Source organism: Callospermophilus lateralis, unplaced genomic scaffold (genome assembly GCF_048772815.1).
Source record: "Callospermophilus lateralis isolate mCalLat2 unplaced genomic scaffold, mCalLat2.hap1 Scaffold_197, whole genome shotgun sequence".
NCBI lineage: Eukaryota > Metazoa > Chordata > Mammalia > Rodentia > Sciuridae > Callospermophilus > Callospermophilus lateralis.
The window spans coordinates 1,899,337-1,916,639 of NW_027512977.1; positions in this window are offsets into that span (position 1 = coordinate 1,899,337).

The following is a 17,303-nucleotide window of genomic DNA, read 5'->3' on the forward strand; positions in this document are numbered from 1 at the left end:
TTATATTAGTTACAAAACTTTATCTGTTCATATTATTATAAGGTTATATACTCTTTTCTATAACTTCATAGCATACATCAGTGTGTATCAAAATAAACTTTTGGGCTTGAGAGTTGCAGGGAGGGATCATGGGTTAGAAATGATGGTGAAACATGATGTATATTATTATATAAAGTACATGTATACAAAAGTGAATTCATGTAAATATAATTTGTATAAATCCAGAGAAATGAAAAAAATTGTGCTCTATATGTGTAATAAGAATTGTAATGCACTCTGTTGTCATATGTAATTAAAAATATTTAAAATTAAAGATAAATGATGGCATTCTGTTCTAACAGAAAATAAATACTACTCCTCTTAAAAATTGAAAAAAAGGTCTGTTGGTCAGTTGTAAACTTTATAAAGTACAAAATGTATCCTGAACATTTGGTAATACATAAACCTAGATGTAGGTATTTATAGTGTTGTCAGTAAAATTTAAAAAAAAAATTACTGTAGAGTTAATTTGTTGCAATGTATACACATAATTATATGTGAAGCATTTTGTACATATACATGTATACTACCATTATATATAATTAATAAATGATTACTACATCTCACATTTACTACATTTATTTGAAATTAATTTGTCTTTTGAAAGCACCAATATATGACACTCTTTGAGATATACACTTGGTGTGTCTTCAAATTTGTTACTTTTATGTATTATGTTCTTTTTTTATTCTCCTTTTTATAGAATTTCTTTTTCCAACTTATTGAGATTAATGAATTTTAAACAATTCAGTTTAACAGTGCATTCTGTAGATTTTGTTTTTTAACCTAAAACAAAATTCATCCCAAATTTAATAGGCTTATTGTTATGTCAATGACTTTTAAAAACCTGCATATATAAGACCCTAACCTGACCTTACTCTGGACTATTAATATCTGGGTGGAGAGGATCTCAAAGTCATCCATGGTAAAGGCAGAACAGGGATGGGTCAGGATGTGAGATTTGTGGATGCTGAGTATATAGTAGTGAGTGTTCATGAAAAAGTATTGGTGGAATAGGTATGGGTCGAGAAAAATGTGCTGTGAAGGAAAGAGGGAAAGAATCACCTGCTCAAGTGTTCAGATTTAAAAAGTCTAACGGTGGATCAATGGTAGTATGAGGGTAAAGAGTAGTTTCTTTGGAGGCAGAAATAAGGTAGAAGTGAAAGAAGAAGGTAACTCTGGCACAGTCTCCAAGAGAAAGAGTCAAATGAACACTACCCTCTATATTCACGCTATATATATATTGCAAACTTCTATAACATTAGATCAAAGTCAACCAGCCTCAGCAACTTAGTGAGGCTCTATGAAAATCAGCGGAACCACTTTTCTTTATAGAATAATTTATTAAAGGCTGAGAGTGTTTCTTAGTAAAAAAAAATATATCTGATTTAAATTTGTCATATGAGAGAGGGTGGGGAGGGAGAGAGAGAGAGATCATGCAAAAATAAAAAAAAGTAACCAATGACACTCTTAGTGTCAAGGATGGAAATATTTTAAAAGTAATAGTGAGCTACTTGGAAAACTCATCTAGGTTTTTAACTACTCCTTGGGAAGTTAGTCTACTCTCCAAAATATAAAAGTGAGAGAGGGATTCTTTATTAAACTTTATTTAAGAAAAAAGAGGACTTTTGATACAGCTTTTAGTTGACCCAGACTGGGTGAACTTTAGTGGGTGATTAGGGTTCTGCAAGATGATAAATCCTTGAGTTATTTGGAATACAGTGATTTTATCTAGTCTTCATAAATGAAGATTGAGTTCTAATATAAATCAGGGTTGGCAAAGGAAAAACATTTCAATGAAAAGTAAATGTATGAAAAACACATAAAACAATATTTAACCAAAAGTCAACATTCAGAATATTTATGCAATTATGTAATCACCAGTAATGTGAAAACAATGACAACTAAAGAAAAAGTGAATTAATAAAAAACAAATAAATAATGTAATGAATGAATGAATTAATGAATAGCTAACAAGTGCAATGATGAATGTGACTAGAATTTTCAAAGTCAGCTTGTAGCCATGAAAAAGTGTAAAAGTACATAGAAATGGTGTTTTACTACTTACTGAGACATACCTTATGAACTACAAGTTCCACTCCTAGGTGGGAAGAGTTGAACACAGAACCCATTCACCAGGCTCTGTCGCTTGGAAACTGCAAAAATTACCTTTTTCTTTCCCCTCAAATTTTATTGCTGCTTCCAAGAACACTACCCTCTATATTCACGCTATCATTGTAGACTTGTAGCATGTGAACCCCTCTACTGTTCAAGTTTTTCTTCTTTTTTTTCATTGCTCTTTTCTCCCCACCCCCATATATCTACCAATACTTATTTTGTATAGCAAAATCTACAAACTCAGCAATCACCAGGCTTATATCTTACTATATCCATTTCCTATCTTGTGCATGACCACATTAAGATCCCCTCCATCAAAACATCAATAGTCCAAAGTGATCAGAATGTGGGTAAAATTTGCAGAATATTAAAGGTCAGTTACACAACAAGAAAGCTATAAAAAGAGAGCTTCATTTAAAGGTGAAAATAAAAAGAAAATCTTTAGACTTCACTAGTTAAAATAAAAAATCAAAAATATATGAGTCTAAATAATTTGAATTATACCTGTGAGTCACTTTTTGGGGGGAAAGTGATATGAAGACATTGCTAATGAGTTTAAAGCCCAAACGGTTTTTTATGAGAAAAAGAATAGAAAAATTAAAAAAATATATATTAAAGTAATTGTGATATCATTTACCTAAAAAATGTATACATATTTTTTCACAAATTGCTTTAACCTTATAAACAGTTATAAGTTTAAATACTCTTCTTTCTGGGAGAGGTCCTATTTTTGGAAGAAAACTCTGCCTTAAAATAACCCCATACAGAGGCATTTAATGCAATTAACAGGCCTCAAGTAATAATAAGAATAAGAATAAGAATAAGAATAAGAATAAGAATAAGAAGAAGAAGAAGAAGAAGAAGAAGAAGAAGAAGAAGAAGAAGAAGAAGAAGAAGAAGAAGAAGAAGTGAGGTGGGGAGGATTTCAGGGTTATGAAGCATACCTGTAATATAAGTTACTTGAAAAGACATCATAGGAAAATTTTATACAATGTCTGAAGACATATATGTATATATTATTTATAAAAAGTGTTTATGAGTTCTGTAGTGTGGGTACACAAGTCCAATACACAATATTTTTTTTCTTGAATATTTTTTGTTGTAGATGGACACAGTACCATTAGTAGTTTGTTTGTTGGCATTTTTTAAATATTTATTTTTAGTTTTTGGCGGACACACATCTTTGTTTGTATGTGGTGCTGAGGATGGAACCCGGGCCACCTGCATTCCAGGCGAGTGTGCTGCAGCTTGAGCCACATCCCCTCTTGGGTGGCTTTTTAATGTGGTGCTGGGTGTTCAACCAAGTATCTCATGAATGCTAGGGAAGTGCTCTACCACTGACCCATAACCCTAGTCCCCAAAGTCCTTTACTTAATCTTTTTTTTTGGGGGGGGGGGCGAGAGTGTATGTGTGTAGTGCAGTGGATTGAATCTATGGCCTCCTATCAGGAAAACAAGCACTCTATTGATGAAACTATATTCTCAGCCATGATCTGTAGTCTTTTAACAATGACAATGGAGCAGCCTGTCATTCAGACTTTGATTCTGTGCCCACTTGGCTCAGGTTGGAGGCAGTGCCTGAAGCCTAGACCAATCAGTCTCTTAGGTGAGAACTGTGCAATCCTCATGCAGCTGGTGATGAGGGGGAGGTCTTCCACAATCTTCTGTTCCCTTGGTGTCTGGAGCCCACCATTTTTTTCAATCTTTTTGTAGGCTTCTGTCCTGGATCCAGAGCCCAGGTGTCTGTGCTATGTAGAATCTGAAAACAAACCACAGGGAGAACGCTGAGAACCCTGAAACCCATGAAATGGTAAGTGTGACTTACTATCTTGAGACTGGGTAGGAAGATGGCTTAATGATGACAGGAGTGGCAATGGTGGATACTAGGAGTCATGGCTAGAGACTCCTCATGGTCCTCTCCAGAGTTTTTTGGCCAGAGGGTCACTCTGTGGCAGCCTAGCCTTCACCTCCCTCTGACTAGTATAGTGAGGCTTAGATTGGCAGTTGAAAACCTGGGCATATTATTCCATCATTGTATGATGTTTTTAGCTACTTTGTGAAGCCCTTTTTGGGCATCCCTGTGCTAGGAGTGCAGCATGTCCCAGATTGTATGGTGAAGACTGGGATAATTTTCAGGAGAGAACTCCAAATCCATTTGTTGTACTCATGCATGAGAGAGGCTTCTGATTTTAGGGCTTGTTACTCATGAGGGTTTGTTTGTTGGTTTGTTTATTTAATTTTTGTGTGTGTGTGTTTGAGTGTGCATGTGTGTGTGTGTGTGTGTGTGTGTGTGTGTGTGTGTGTGTGTGTGTATGTTGTTTTCTTTTTGGTACCAGAAATTCAACCCAGAGGCATTCATCCACTGATTCCCATCGCCACCCCTTTATTAATATTTTTATTTAGAGACAGGGTCCCTTTGAGTTTTTAGGGTCTCATTAATTTTATGATGTTTCTTTTATCTCAATCTCTTCATGAGTCCTGAGATTTTTAAATGTAGGGGAAGCAGTATCTCAAATCCAGAACAAAAATCTGAAATCCAGAACTTCAGCTGAACTCTCCATATGTCTCAGAATAAACCCCTAGTTTTCTAGCTCTCTGTTCACATATTCAAATCTAGGGTTCTCTGTTCACAGTGAATAAGTATAAAATAGAATAGATAGTATAATGACCATGTAATCAGGATAATGGGCCTCTATCAACAACACCTGGAGTCTAACTGGAAGATATATTAACGGGCACCATTAAGGCCTATTTCAAATGTAAAAGACCTTGAAGCCCATAGGTGGGAACACCTTCAACAAATTCCTTTGTCCCAGATTGAATTTGAAGAAAAAAGGATGGGTCACTGAAAGGATGAAAGTGAACCCATATGGTAGTCAGGATGCCTCTTCCAATGCCTATTCTAAATGCATTTTGCTCCATGTTCTGCCCAAAACCAACAAGAAACTTCTAAGATGGCACACTAAAATGAGTTTTTTTTTCCTGGTATCATTCCTCATACCACATGATGGAAGGTTTATTTATTCTTGCTTAAGTAGATTTTTTTCTACAAAATTAATGAGACAAGCACCCAGATTCAATTTGCAAACTGAGAAATTTTGGTTAATCTCAAAACTGCACTTTCAGCATTACATGAATCATTATTTTCCCATGTTTTATTTCAATTATGTGCATCATTTATAATGTTTTTCTTCAAGAACTGGAGGGCATTTTTTAAAGATTATAATTTGTCATTCTGAGATTTTCACATGAGAAGAAAGCAGAATAAAATTAGGTGACATTAAAAAGAATGAATCTCTCCTAAATGAGGTTTATGTGTCCCAATTTAGGATTTTTAAAAACTGTAATGGGTCATCAATTGAGGGTTTATTTATTTATTAATTTTTTTGTTTGTTTATTTATTTATGGTCAGACAATCTGGGGTTGTGGCTCAGTGATAGAGCACTCACCTAGCACATGCAAGGTCCTGGGTTCCATCCTCAGCAACACATAAATATAAGTAAATAATAAATAAGTAAATAAATAACCCACAGAAACATTCCAAACATTTCAGGAAACTCTTTTATTCTTGTGTGGCAGGAAAAAATAAAAGTGGGACTAACTTGTATTTAAATTACATGCAATTTCAATCTCTCTCTCTCTCTCTCTCTCTCTCTCTCTCTCTCTCTCTCTCTGTACTGGGGATTGACCCCAGGGCCTCATGCTTAGAAGGCAAGCACTCTACAAGCTGAGCTATTTAATCAGCCCTATTTTTTGGAGGGGAAGGAGACCAGGGATTGAAATCAGGGGCACTCTACCACTGAGCCACATCCCTACCACTGTTTTGTATTTTACTTAGAGACAGGGTTTCACTGAGTTGCTTAGTGCCTCACCATTGATGAGACTGGTTTTGAATTCATGATCCTTATGTCTCAGCTTATATTACAGGCATGCACCACCATGCCTGGCCAACTACAATCTTTTCTTTTTTTTTAAGAGAAAATATGAGAGAGGGGGGGAGAGAGAGAGAATTTTTTATATTGATTTTTCAGTTTTCTGCAGACACAAAATCTTTGTTTGTATATGGTGCTGGGTATTGAACCCGGGCCACACGCAATGCCAGGCAAGCATGCCACTGCTTGAGCCACATCCCCAGCCCCAACCAACTTCAATCTTAAAGACTAAAGTACACACAAATTAGATCAAAGTCCATGTCAATATCTTGGTTATATATATATATATATATATATATATATATATATATATATATATATATATATATATTTGTTGATAGACCTTATATTTTATTTACTTATATATATATAGCTGAGAATTGATTTCAGTGCCTCACATGTGCCAGACAAGTGAGCTCCACTGAGCCCCAGCCCCAGCCCCCTGGTACATTTTTTATGGGGGATATTGGAGATTGAACTCACTAACACTTGACTACTAAGACAAATCCCCAGAATTTTTTTGTTTTTTTACTTTATTTAGAGACAGTTTTTCACTGAGTTTCTTAGCACCTCGCTTCTGCTAAGGCTGGCTTTGAACATTTGATAATTCTTCCTCAGCCTCTTCAGCAACTGGGATTACAGGCTTGCACCAAGACACTCAGCCCCTGGTACACTTTTAATACCTGTTTTACGTAGATTTTAACCAGTAGCCTTAACTTTTTTTTCTAATATATATTTGATTTGAATCCAAAACCCAGGAATCAGTGAAACAGAATCTATTTTTTATCTCCAACACTTCTTTTGGTTATGTCAGTGTCTGAGTTATGATTCCCCATTAAAGAATTTACTGTCTTGTTTTCTCATTCTGACCTTCCATATGACCTAGTTCTGAGTTTTAGAATATCTGAAACAAGGTTCCCAGAGATTAAAAAATTTGGGGAGTATTTAGAAAACACCACTCTCTTGAGTCTTGCCTTCTAGGGACCAGTTTGAATTTTAAGTGTGTAGCTTCTAAAGGGATGGACTAATTAGACGCTTTGCAGCTGGAAGGCGTTTTCTGTTATACTTTCTATCTAAAAGGAACTATATTTGTTTCCTTTTAGTAGATACTTTGAATAAAGGTACAATAAAAATAGATGTGTGGCAATATATTTAGCAAAAGGATTCCAAATTTTTTACATATATACCCAGAGTTATTATTACTGGATTGTATGGCATTTTTTACTGAGAATTATCATTTATATATATTATTTATTTATTTAAATACTAGAGATTAACCCTAGGTCACTTTACCAGTGTGTTACATACCCAGTCTCCAACACTTTTATTTATTTATTTTTTATTTTTGAAAGAGGGTTTTACTGAGTTTCTTAGGAACTTGCCAAGTTCTTGAGGCTGGTCTTTAACTTGAAAATAAAACCCTAGTTTTCTACCTCTTATTCTCCTAAGCCACTGGGAGTACAGGCATGTACAATTTTGCACTGCTACCCCAAACTATTACTAGTGGATTATGTGGCATTTTTATTTTGGGCTTTTAAAGAACCTTAAAACTTTCATAAAAATATATTTATTAAATTTATATTGTCACCAATATTTTTAAATATTTGTGTACCTGGAATCCTTATTAAGTATGAGATATTTTCTTGGTTTTCTATGGTTTGGTGCTGAGTATTGAACCCAGAGGTGCACACTACTGAGATAAATCTACATTTTTTATGTTATATTTTGACACTGCCTCTCATTAAGTTGATTGTAGCCTTGTTATGTTACTGAGGCTGTCTTTGTACTAACAATTCTCCTGTGTCATTTTCCATAGCTTCTATAATTTCAGGCATGTGCCACCATAAATGACAATTTTAGATTTTTATAATAGTCATTCCAACAGCACTGCATAGGTTACAGAAAATCTATTTGATTAATGCATTAAATCACTGAGGCAAGTTTATGTGAAGTAGCCAGTGTAGAAGTGCTGTGTAAAGATTAGCAAGGATTGTGGAATGTGACAGACATTATTATCTAAAGTACATATATGGGGCTGGGGATGTGGCTCAAGATGTAGTGCTCTCGCCTGGCATGCGTGCAGCCAGTGCTCGATCCTCAGCACCACATACAAACAAAGATGTTGTGTCCACTGAACACTGAAAAAACAAAAATATTAAAATTCTCTCTCTCTCTCTCTCTCTCTCTCTCTCTCTCTCTCTCCCTCTCTCTTTAAAAAATAAAGTACATATATGAAGACAGGAATTGATGTGAACATACTTTATATACAAACAGAGGTATGAAAAGTTGTTCTATACGTGTAATAAGAATTGTGATGCATTCCACTGCCATGTATTTAAAAAATAAAACAAAAAAATCTTATGTAGTGCTGAGAATCAAACTCAGTGCTTTGCACATGCTAGCAAAGAAGTCTACAACTGAGACACAACTGCAGCCCATGTACCCAGCTTTTTATACTCTCTTTGTAGTAATTAGAAACAACTTTAAAAATTAAAATTGCATTGATATCACTTTTCCTAGCACAGTAATGTATTACTAACTAAACTTATTCTTAGTATTTTTAAAAAATTATCTAATGGATGACTGTTATTTTTTCCAGAGATTATTTTATCACTTCTTTAGGGCTTCGTGAAGGGTCATTTTTTTCAGAATATAGATGTCTTCTATTATCAAATGGGTCCATGCTAAGTGTGTTGAAAATAGTGATTCTAAAAGTTCACACAATCTACACATTTCCAAGACTATAGAAAAAAGGGAAAGACAATATTCACAACCAAGAAACCATTTCCCATGGAAGCATAGTATCAGTGTCCAACCTGGTGTGTAATCCAGATTTTTTAGTGGTAAGGGTGTTTAAGAACCACAACCATAGGTTTTTGGGATCCTCTAAATTACACTGAATGGCTTTAAATCACTTACTCTTCTTTAAAATAAAATTTCTGCCACTTACTTAAAAAATAAAGCACTATGAATGAGAAAGGTGAATGAGACTTAAGTTCTGTGGAGGTACTGAGGATTTTAATTATAGTTTATAAATATCAAATAAGAATGGCCTTAGAGTTGTCTCATCTTTTCCAACACATGGTATGGAATACTTAGATGAACTGACATGAAATAATGAAAATGCATTTCAGGGAAGTGATATCACAGAAATTTTCAGGGTAGAATCTTGGAAATGTGGGAAAAATATATTCATATTCATATGCATTTCTATAGAAAAAATAAGTGATAAGTACATGAGTATGAGGGTAAATTCAGTGTGCCTCATGCATTGTAGGTTGAAGGTAATGATAAAGTAGTAACTGAGGAGATCCAGAACTCTATAATTGTGGGAGACATTAACAGCAATTTAGAAAAAAGAAAATATAGTTAAATCCCTCTAGATTTTCCTCTGTCCTCTATTCCTCTTATGAATTTGATTCTGTCAAATGAGATTATGTGGGTATGGTTCTCTCTGAATTTATGTTTTCTTTTGTTTTTATGATTTTGGCAGCTATGTCATGTAAAGCCCTGTCTTGAACTCACTTTGAGGGCTCTTTTACCTCCTGTTCTGCACTGCAGAGCAGAGACTCACCTCACTCATTATGTGCAATGAATTGACTTTTGTCAATCTTTGCAAACAATGGTTGGGAGAACAAGCATATCGGAGGGTCTTTCATATCCTATAATATGGTTGTCAGACCATGTGGGTTAAAGGGTAGTTACTTGCTATGTTTGAAGAATCTTCCCTATGAGAAGGGCTTATCTATATTTTTTGTTTTGGAAGCCCCATAAACACAGAAGAGAAGCATTTATGGTCACAAACAAAGGAATGCCAGAAGCCATTAGATATGAAAATATACATACATACATACATACATACATGCATACATAAATAAATAATATCTTCTCTTAGAGCTTTTAGAGGTAAAAAGTTTATTTTTGTATTTTGTAAGAAAACTAAAATTTCTCTTTGGCCTGACAATATTTTGATGTTTTAAACTTGCTTGCAATTTCTACCTGTGTTTTGAATTCACCTATGCCTGGCTATCCCTTACCAGATAACAACCCTCTGTAAACCCTTACTGGTGCCTCATAAATTATGGCTCCTGCTGACTAAATAACAATTCTTTTAAATCTCAGTGGCAGCTCATAAATTCTAATGTCTGGAGCTGAATTTATTTTCTACCTTGAAATGTTAGCCATGTAGATCCTTAATCTGCTCTTTGTCTTTGTATTATGATTGTCAAAATCTTGTTAGCTTTAAGTACCTTAGACACCCACCTCCTTAGTAACTTTTTGTGCTGTAAAAACTTTTTCCTGAAGATTAGGGTAATGATCTCTAGCATGAAATTTTATAAGAGGCAGTCCTGGACAGCTTTTGTGTACACAATACATTCTTTTTTTTTAAAGAAAGAGTGAGAGAGAAAGAGAGAGAGAGAGAGAGAGAGAGAGTGAGAGAGAGAGAGAATTTATATATACATATATATTAGTTTTCGGGAGACACAACATCTTTTTTTTGTCTGTGGTGGTGAGGATTGAGCCCAGGCTGCACGCATGCCAGGCGAGGGCACTACCGATTGAGCCACATTCCCCAGCCCACAATACAATCTTGATTTAATTTGATTTAAAATTTGAGTTGGTTGTCTTTTCTCTGTGTTTTGGCTTTTTTTTAACTTCACTGTAAATAAAACCAAAGAACACAACAAAACTCCTGTAAATGAGCCAGGTGCATAAAAAATAGTCGTTCTTTACTGAAAGCACAGTATTCATTATAGAAATGATATAAGCTTAAAAATTAAAAGATCGCTCAAATATCAAGGGTGTTTAGGAGTTAGAATTTTTTTCTTTCAGAATATATGTAGTAAAATAGGACAAAATAGAAAATGTGAAGCATAAATATATTAAGTAATATGCAAAAATCACCAAAATATGTATTACAAAAAAATCATATCTACAGAAATGGTTCAAAAGAAGCAGTCTTTTTGTCAGGAACAAACATTTGGACAGGAATGGAATTTTTTTCTCTTTTTAAGTAGTTTTACTTCTAGTGAAAAATCTTTATACTATTTCTGCATTTTACTGGATGGAATTAATTATAATTCATATGTCTGCAAAAAAGGTACTGAATGCAGAAAAATATTATTGCTCAGGTTTAAATCACTTCCATTATTTGATCTTTACCTTTTTAAACCAAAAATCTACATAAAACCATCTCTTAATTAATATCTCTATCTCCCTAAATTAGCAGCAACTAAGTTACAAAATTTGCTATGATAACTTGTCTCTTAATGTACTTAAAGACTATGAATTTGCTACTTAGCACTTAGCTATAATACTCTAGATGTTCTCTAGTTATTTATGTTTTCTGTGCCAAGGTTTTTACCAAGCTCTTAGTATGTGCCTTAATTACTCTGTGTAGCAATGTAGGATTTATGTCTTTTTTGTGACACTTTGTTCCCAGAACTGTGTCTAAAGGGAAATATGTACAAAATGATTATCCAGGAAAAAAATCTATCTAATATTATATTTTATTTTATATTTATTTATATATTTGTGTATACATATTTTTATTATTTACAAACACACTTTGGTCTGAAACTACAGTGATACTAGTGTATTTTACCTTGAATTGGTTGTTAGAAACAAACTAAAAAGACTTTTCTCTGTGTTGGTTGGTGATTTCTGCAACCTCAGGAACCTAGTGAATAATAGCAGAAATAAATAAGTAACTATAGTTTCAGGCAGAACCACCAAATTAGATGATGTTTTGCTTCTGCTTTCTATCTTGATTATTAGAAACATACCTTTAAATTTACATGGAACACTTTTGGAATTCTGTTCTGTTAGTTCTTATAAAAGAATCAATGAAAGTGAAAAATAATGCAGGAAAGATAAATAGTTAATTTCAACCAATGCATTTCTTAAAATAAATAATTTTTTTTTCATATCACCAAAAATTTTGAAGTTCGAAAAGTTAAAAACTTTAGAAATAGCCTAAGGCAATTTCTCTTTTACTCAGGACTGTAGACTATATCTCCAACTCATTCCCCTCTAAAATTGGACTGTATGCAAATATTTTTTAAAAAGTGCTAAAATGCCCCACATGGCTTATAAGTTTTAAAATCCTGACAGGAGCTCAAATCTGCCATTTTTCTACTTTACAAAATACAAAATCTTAAATTTGTATACTTAAAAAAACATTTGCAGAAGTGTAATTCAAAATGACCTAAAAATAAAATGAAAAAAATCATTGAAGGATTGACCCACTTTACATGAGGGACTTATAATATTGAATTCCTTATATTAAATGTCTTTTTATCATTGTCAAAATTTTCCATGTTTATATCATCAATATATTAATAAAAAATTTTTATGCAATTAATATAACAAATATCTTAGTTCCTATTTTATTCGGTCTTTTAAAAAATTAGTAATTAATATTAATAATTTAATTCTCATACTTGTTAAAGTATGAAACATATACTTTAGAAGCAATGGCCATAGCTTGTGAAAAATCCAGCCTAATTTCCTTTTAAGATTGAGAGCCATCTCATCACAAAGGCATGAAAAGTTAATTTCTGCTTCATTAACAATTACTGTGATTTGTAAATTTGCTTGAAATGCCTACCAGTGCCTTGAACTTACCCATGTCTGGTTTTCCCTGATGAGATAACAACCCTCCCTGAAACTTTAGTGATGACTCATAAATTCTGTCTTTCCCTGACCAAATAAAAACTCACTTTAGTGTTCGCATCATAAATTCTGATATTGTGATCTAAATTTACTCCCTATGTGATAAACCATTTAGTCCATTAACCTACTATGTGTCTTTGTATTATGATTGTAAAAATTCTGTTATTCGTGTAAGTTCTAAAGTCACCCCACTTTTGTAATTTTTTGTGCTATAAAACTACAGTCCTAGAGAACTGGAGTGCTGAATTCTTTTCCCATGGGTTTCAGGAGAGACTGTTATGCTCAAATGCGGGATCCCCAGAAGACCACCAGAGACCAAGATCGATGTAAACATCAAAGAGGTGTTTATTGCAAGCAAGCTCAGTCCTCCACACACACAGAAACTGGTGGCTTAGAGGCCCCGAGCCTGGGGTTTGCAGCAGTTTTATAACTCTTTGGGAAAGGCAGAAACCCCACATACATCATAGTGTTACTGCTGTTGACTGGTGATTGTGAGGAGTCCTTGCTTCCCCACTGTTGAAGTACAACATCAGAGAAGCAGGTTGAGGCAAGGTCAGAGTGGAAAATAGAAGTTTATTAAAGGACAGCAGAAAGGGGAAGAAGGGGACCCAAGAGTTGGAATCCATGGAAGTGCAGTTGTTTCCCCTTTTTATAGTTCTTTCAGTGATGGAATGTAGGTTCTAAGGCCCAAGGTGTGGGACACTGGTGGGCCAAAGAAGTAATCTGGGCCTGAAGGACTTCATTAACATTTCTTTGGGATGGGCTATTTTAAATCTTCTGGGGCTGTTCATTAACATTTCTTTGGGATGGACTTTGGGCCTAGGGCTTTTGTCAGAACTTAATTAACATTCCATGAGTTGTCCTGCATTTCCCAGAATTCATTCTCAACATGGCCTCCATTTTAGATCCGATTTACCTAACTACACTGACTACCTAATTTTAAATCTGGCTTCAAGAGCATCTCTTAGCAAATCATCACACACCTTGTGAATATCATAAACAACACTAAAACATGATTAGCACATTCACTAGTGGGAACAAGTTGGGTAAGTGTGATTGGTTAATACAAGATGGGGATTTATTTGAACAAATTGGCTTAGGCCATGAGGGGAGAATATGCTGAACTATATGGTTTCCCAAAATGTTATTAACTACCATAAACTACTGGAAGTGTCATTATTATTATTGCTTTATAGAATGCACATAAAAGTAGACTTCACTGTGATATATTTCTATTTGTATATAGCAGTTTTGGTGAGATATATTGTAAGTTAATTTGGGGGAAAATGATCACCTTTGTAATGATGAGTTATATTATTTACATGGGATGTATAATTCAGTCTTTTATGTGCTTTTTGTGACTTCTATTTTCTCATAAGTTCTACATATTTTGTTTCTAAAAATGTACACATGTGAAATACCACTTGCATAAGGCACCTATGTAAAATTTATACATAGTGTTTTATGCCCTTTTTTAAACTGGATATATTATGAAATTTGACAGGCCCCAGTGACAATTTTTCTCCTTTTTTTAAAATTTTTAATGTTGGTTGTTCAAAACATTACATAGTTCTTGATATATCATATTTCACACTTTGATTCAAGTGGTATATGAACTCCCATTTTTACCCCATATACAGATTGCAGAATCACATCAGTTACACATCCATTGATTTACATATTGCCATACAGTGACCATTTTTTCCTACAGATTATTATTTATCTCTTCCAAGATGTATACTGTATTAAGCTATGCCCTTGGGCTTCAAGTGTTTGGGTAAGTACCATTGCATACTTACATGCTATCATGATCACATATGCTCTAATTTCAGTAAGTCTCTGTGATGGGGAGTATCATGTATATTCAATAGCAAAATAGTTTCCACAAATAGATACTAATTTAAACTTTTTTTGAGTTAATGATTATTAATTTGTTTTAAATGTTCATCAATATTACCTAATTTTTTTCATGTTGGGTTTTTATTTTGTATTTCTAAAATTCCTAAAGATTTTGAATTTTTATAGTTAATAAACATATCTCATGTATAAATTTGAAGTTCAAACTTCTGTCTTTTATATATTTTTGGCTTAAAAAATGAGAAAAGGATCCAAAAGTGCAGCTAGACATTGATTTCAAAAAAAGAAAAAGGTTTAAATTTCTAAAATTGACTTTTTTCTTTACTCATCATTTATTATAGATTTCTTGTATGATTGTAAGGGTAGGTTATTTAAAGTGGATTCTAGGGCTTATCTTTGTTAATTACTTCAGGAAAATTAAAAAAGGAATTTCTCTACACTATGGCTGCAGGAAAATGAATAAATTTCTTTAAAATCATATGGTAATAAAATTGTTAAATGACATACTTACTAAACACTCCTTAAATTTTTTTACTGTAATATTTTTGGCAGTGAATCATGAATTCTATCATCTAGATTTGGGGAATTAATATAAAATCATATGGAATAAAATTAGGCCAATCCTAGAAGTATTCATACATAATTTGTTGTTTACTTAATGACATTTTGTGGAGATAGCAACTAATGAACATATTCATTTTTAGACATAGTTTCTTTTTGGCTTTTCAGTTTCTAATAAGCCTTTCAGATTTATTTCCTTACTGAGTCACTCAGGGCCACTGATGTTTGTTTTTGTATTTATTTTTTATTTTTTTTATTTTGTAATCTCCAGGCATTTACCCTTCTAAGAAATCTGTCTTGGGAGCTCTGTTTCTGAAGAGTTTCTTAACATTAAAGAAAAAATGTATATATGTTGCCCCTGAAATGTACTGCCAATGCACTCTCTTCAAAATGGAGAGAAAATAATATTTTTCCAGACTGACATCCTTGTGTTAGGAGCTAAAAATACATTGATGGTCTTTGAAGAAATTTCATACAGTTCTGTCTCTGGGTAGTTTTCTGTGGGCTGCTGAATTGCCACTTAGTATCCAGATACCCATGTTTTTTCATCTGTACTATGGGAGTAATTTCAGAGGGCACAGATGAATAATGCTCTTCAAAGAGGCTATGAATACCTGTATGTTCTATAGTGCACAGCTGACAAAGCCCCTGGAATACACTGTGCACATTCTATTTGGTTAACCGTTATCTGCCACTCACATGAATTTTCTTTCAAAAGCTTGTAATAACCTTTTCACTTTAGGCATCCATGTCATCCACATTCCCAAGTATAAAAGTTTGAATCTTTCTTTTCTGAATTCCAGGTTCCATTTCTCTTGTGGTTCAATGTGGTACATATAATTATGTTTTTTTCTTTCTTTTACACTGTGTTTCTAATAAAAATGTTCTCTGTTCCAAACCTATATTTCCCATGTCCAGCTATGTTTAGAAAATGACATAGATAATTGTATTTGATAATTTATAAAGGGGAATTGAGAATAATTCTTGCTCATGTTTCCCTTCCTTAGAAACTGAACCTTTTCAGAACTGTTCCTGAAAAGGGAGGATCATAATCAATCAGATAAATAAAAAAAATGTTGATTGATTGTATATTCTCTTTTAAAAACTCTCTGTTCAGATCCTTGGCCCATTTCTTGATTGGGTTATTAATATTATTATTATTATTATTATTATTATTATCATCATCATCATCATCATCACTATTATTATTATTTACTTAGTTTTTTGAGTTTTTTTTTGTACCCTAGAGATTAGTGCTCTATCTCATATGTGAGGGGTAAAATATTCCTCCTAAAAGGTAGGCTCTGTCTTCACCTCATAGATTGTTTTTTTTTTTTTTTTTTTTTTTGCTGAGAATAAACTTTTTAGTTTGATTCTATCCCATTTATTTATTTGTTTTAATTCTTATGCTATAGGTGTCTTATTAAAGAAATTGGGGCCTAATCACACATGATGAAGATTAGAGCCTATGTTTTATTCTATTAGACACAGAGTCTTGGGTTTAATTTCTAGGTTCTTGATACATTGGAGTTGAGTTTTGTGCATGGTGAGAGATAGTGGTTTGTTGAAGAGGCTATCTTTTCTCCAGTGCATGTTTTGACACCTTTGTCTAATATATAATAATTATATTTTTGGGGTTAGTCTCTGTGACCTCTATTCTATACCATTTGTCTGCAGTCTGTTTTTTTTTTTTTTTTTTTTTTTGTAAATGCAATGCTGTTTTTGTTACCATTATAGTATGTATAATGTATGTATATGTATATGTTTTTGTTACCATATATAGTAGTATGACTGAAGGTCTGGTATAGTGATACCACCTGTTTCACTCTTTCTGCTGAGGATTATTTTATCTATTCTTGGTCTCTTATTTTTCCAGATAAATTTCATGGTTGCTTTTTCTATTTCTCTGAGGAATTCCATTAATATTTTGATCAGATTGCAGTAAATCTGTATAGTGCTTTGGTAGCATTGTCATTTTGAAAATATTAATTCTGCCTACTCATGATCAACGTTGATCTTTCCATCTTCTAAGGTCTTTTTAAATTTTTTCTTTAGGGTTCTGAAGTGTTTCTTGTTTAGATCTTTCACCTTTTTTATTAAGTTGCTTCCCAAGTATCTTATT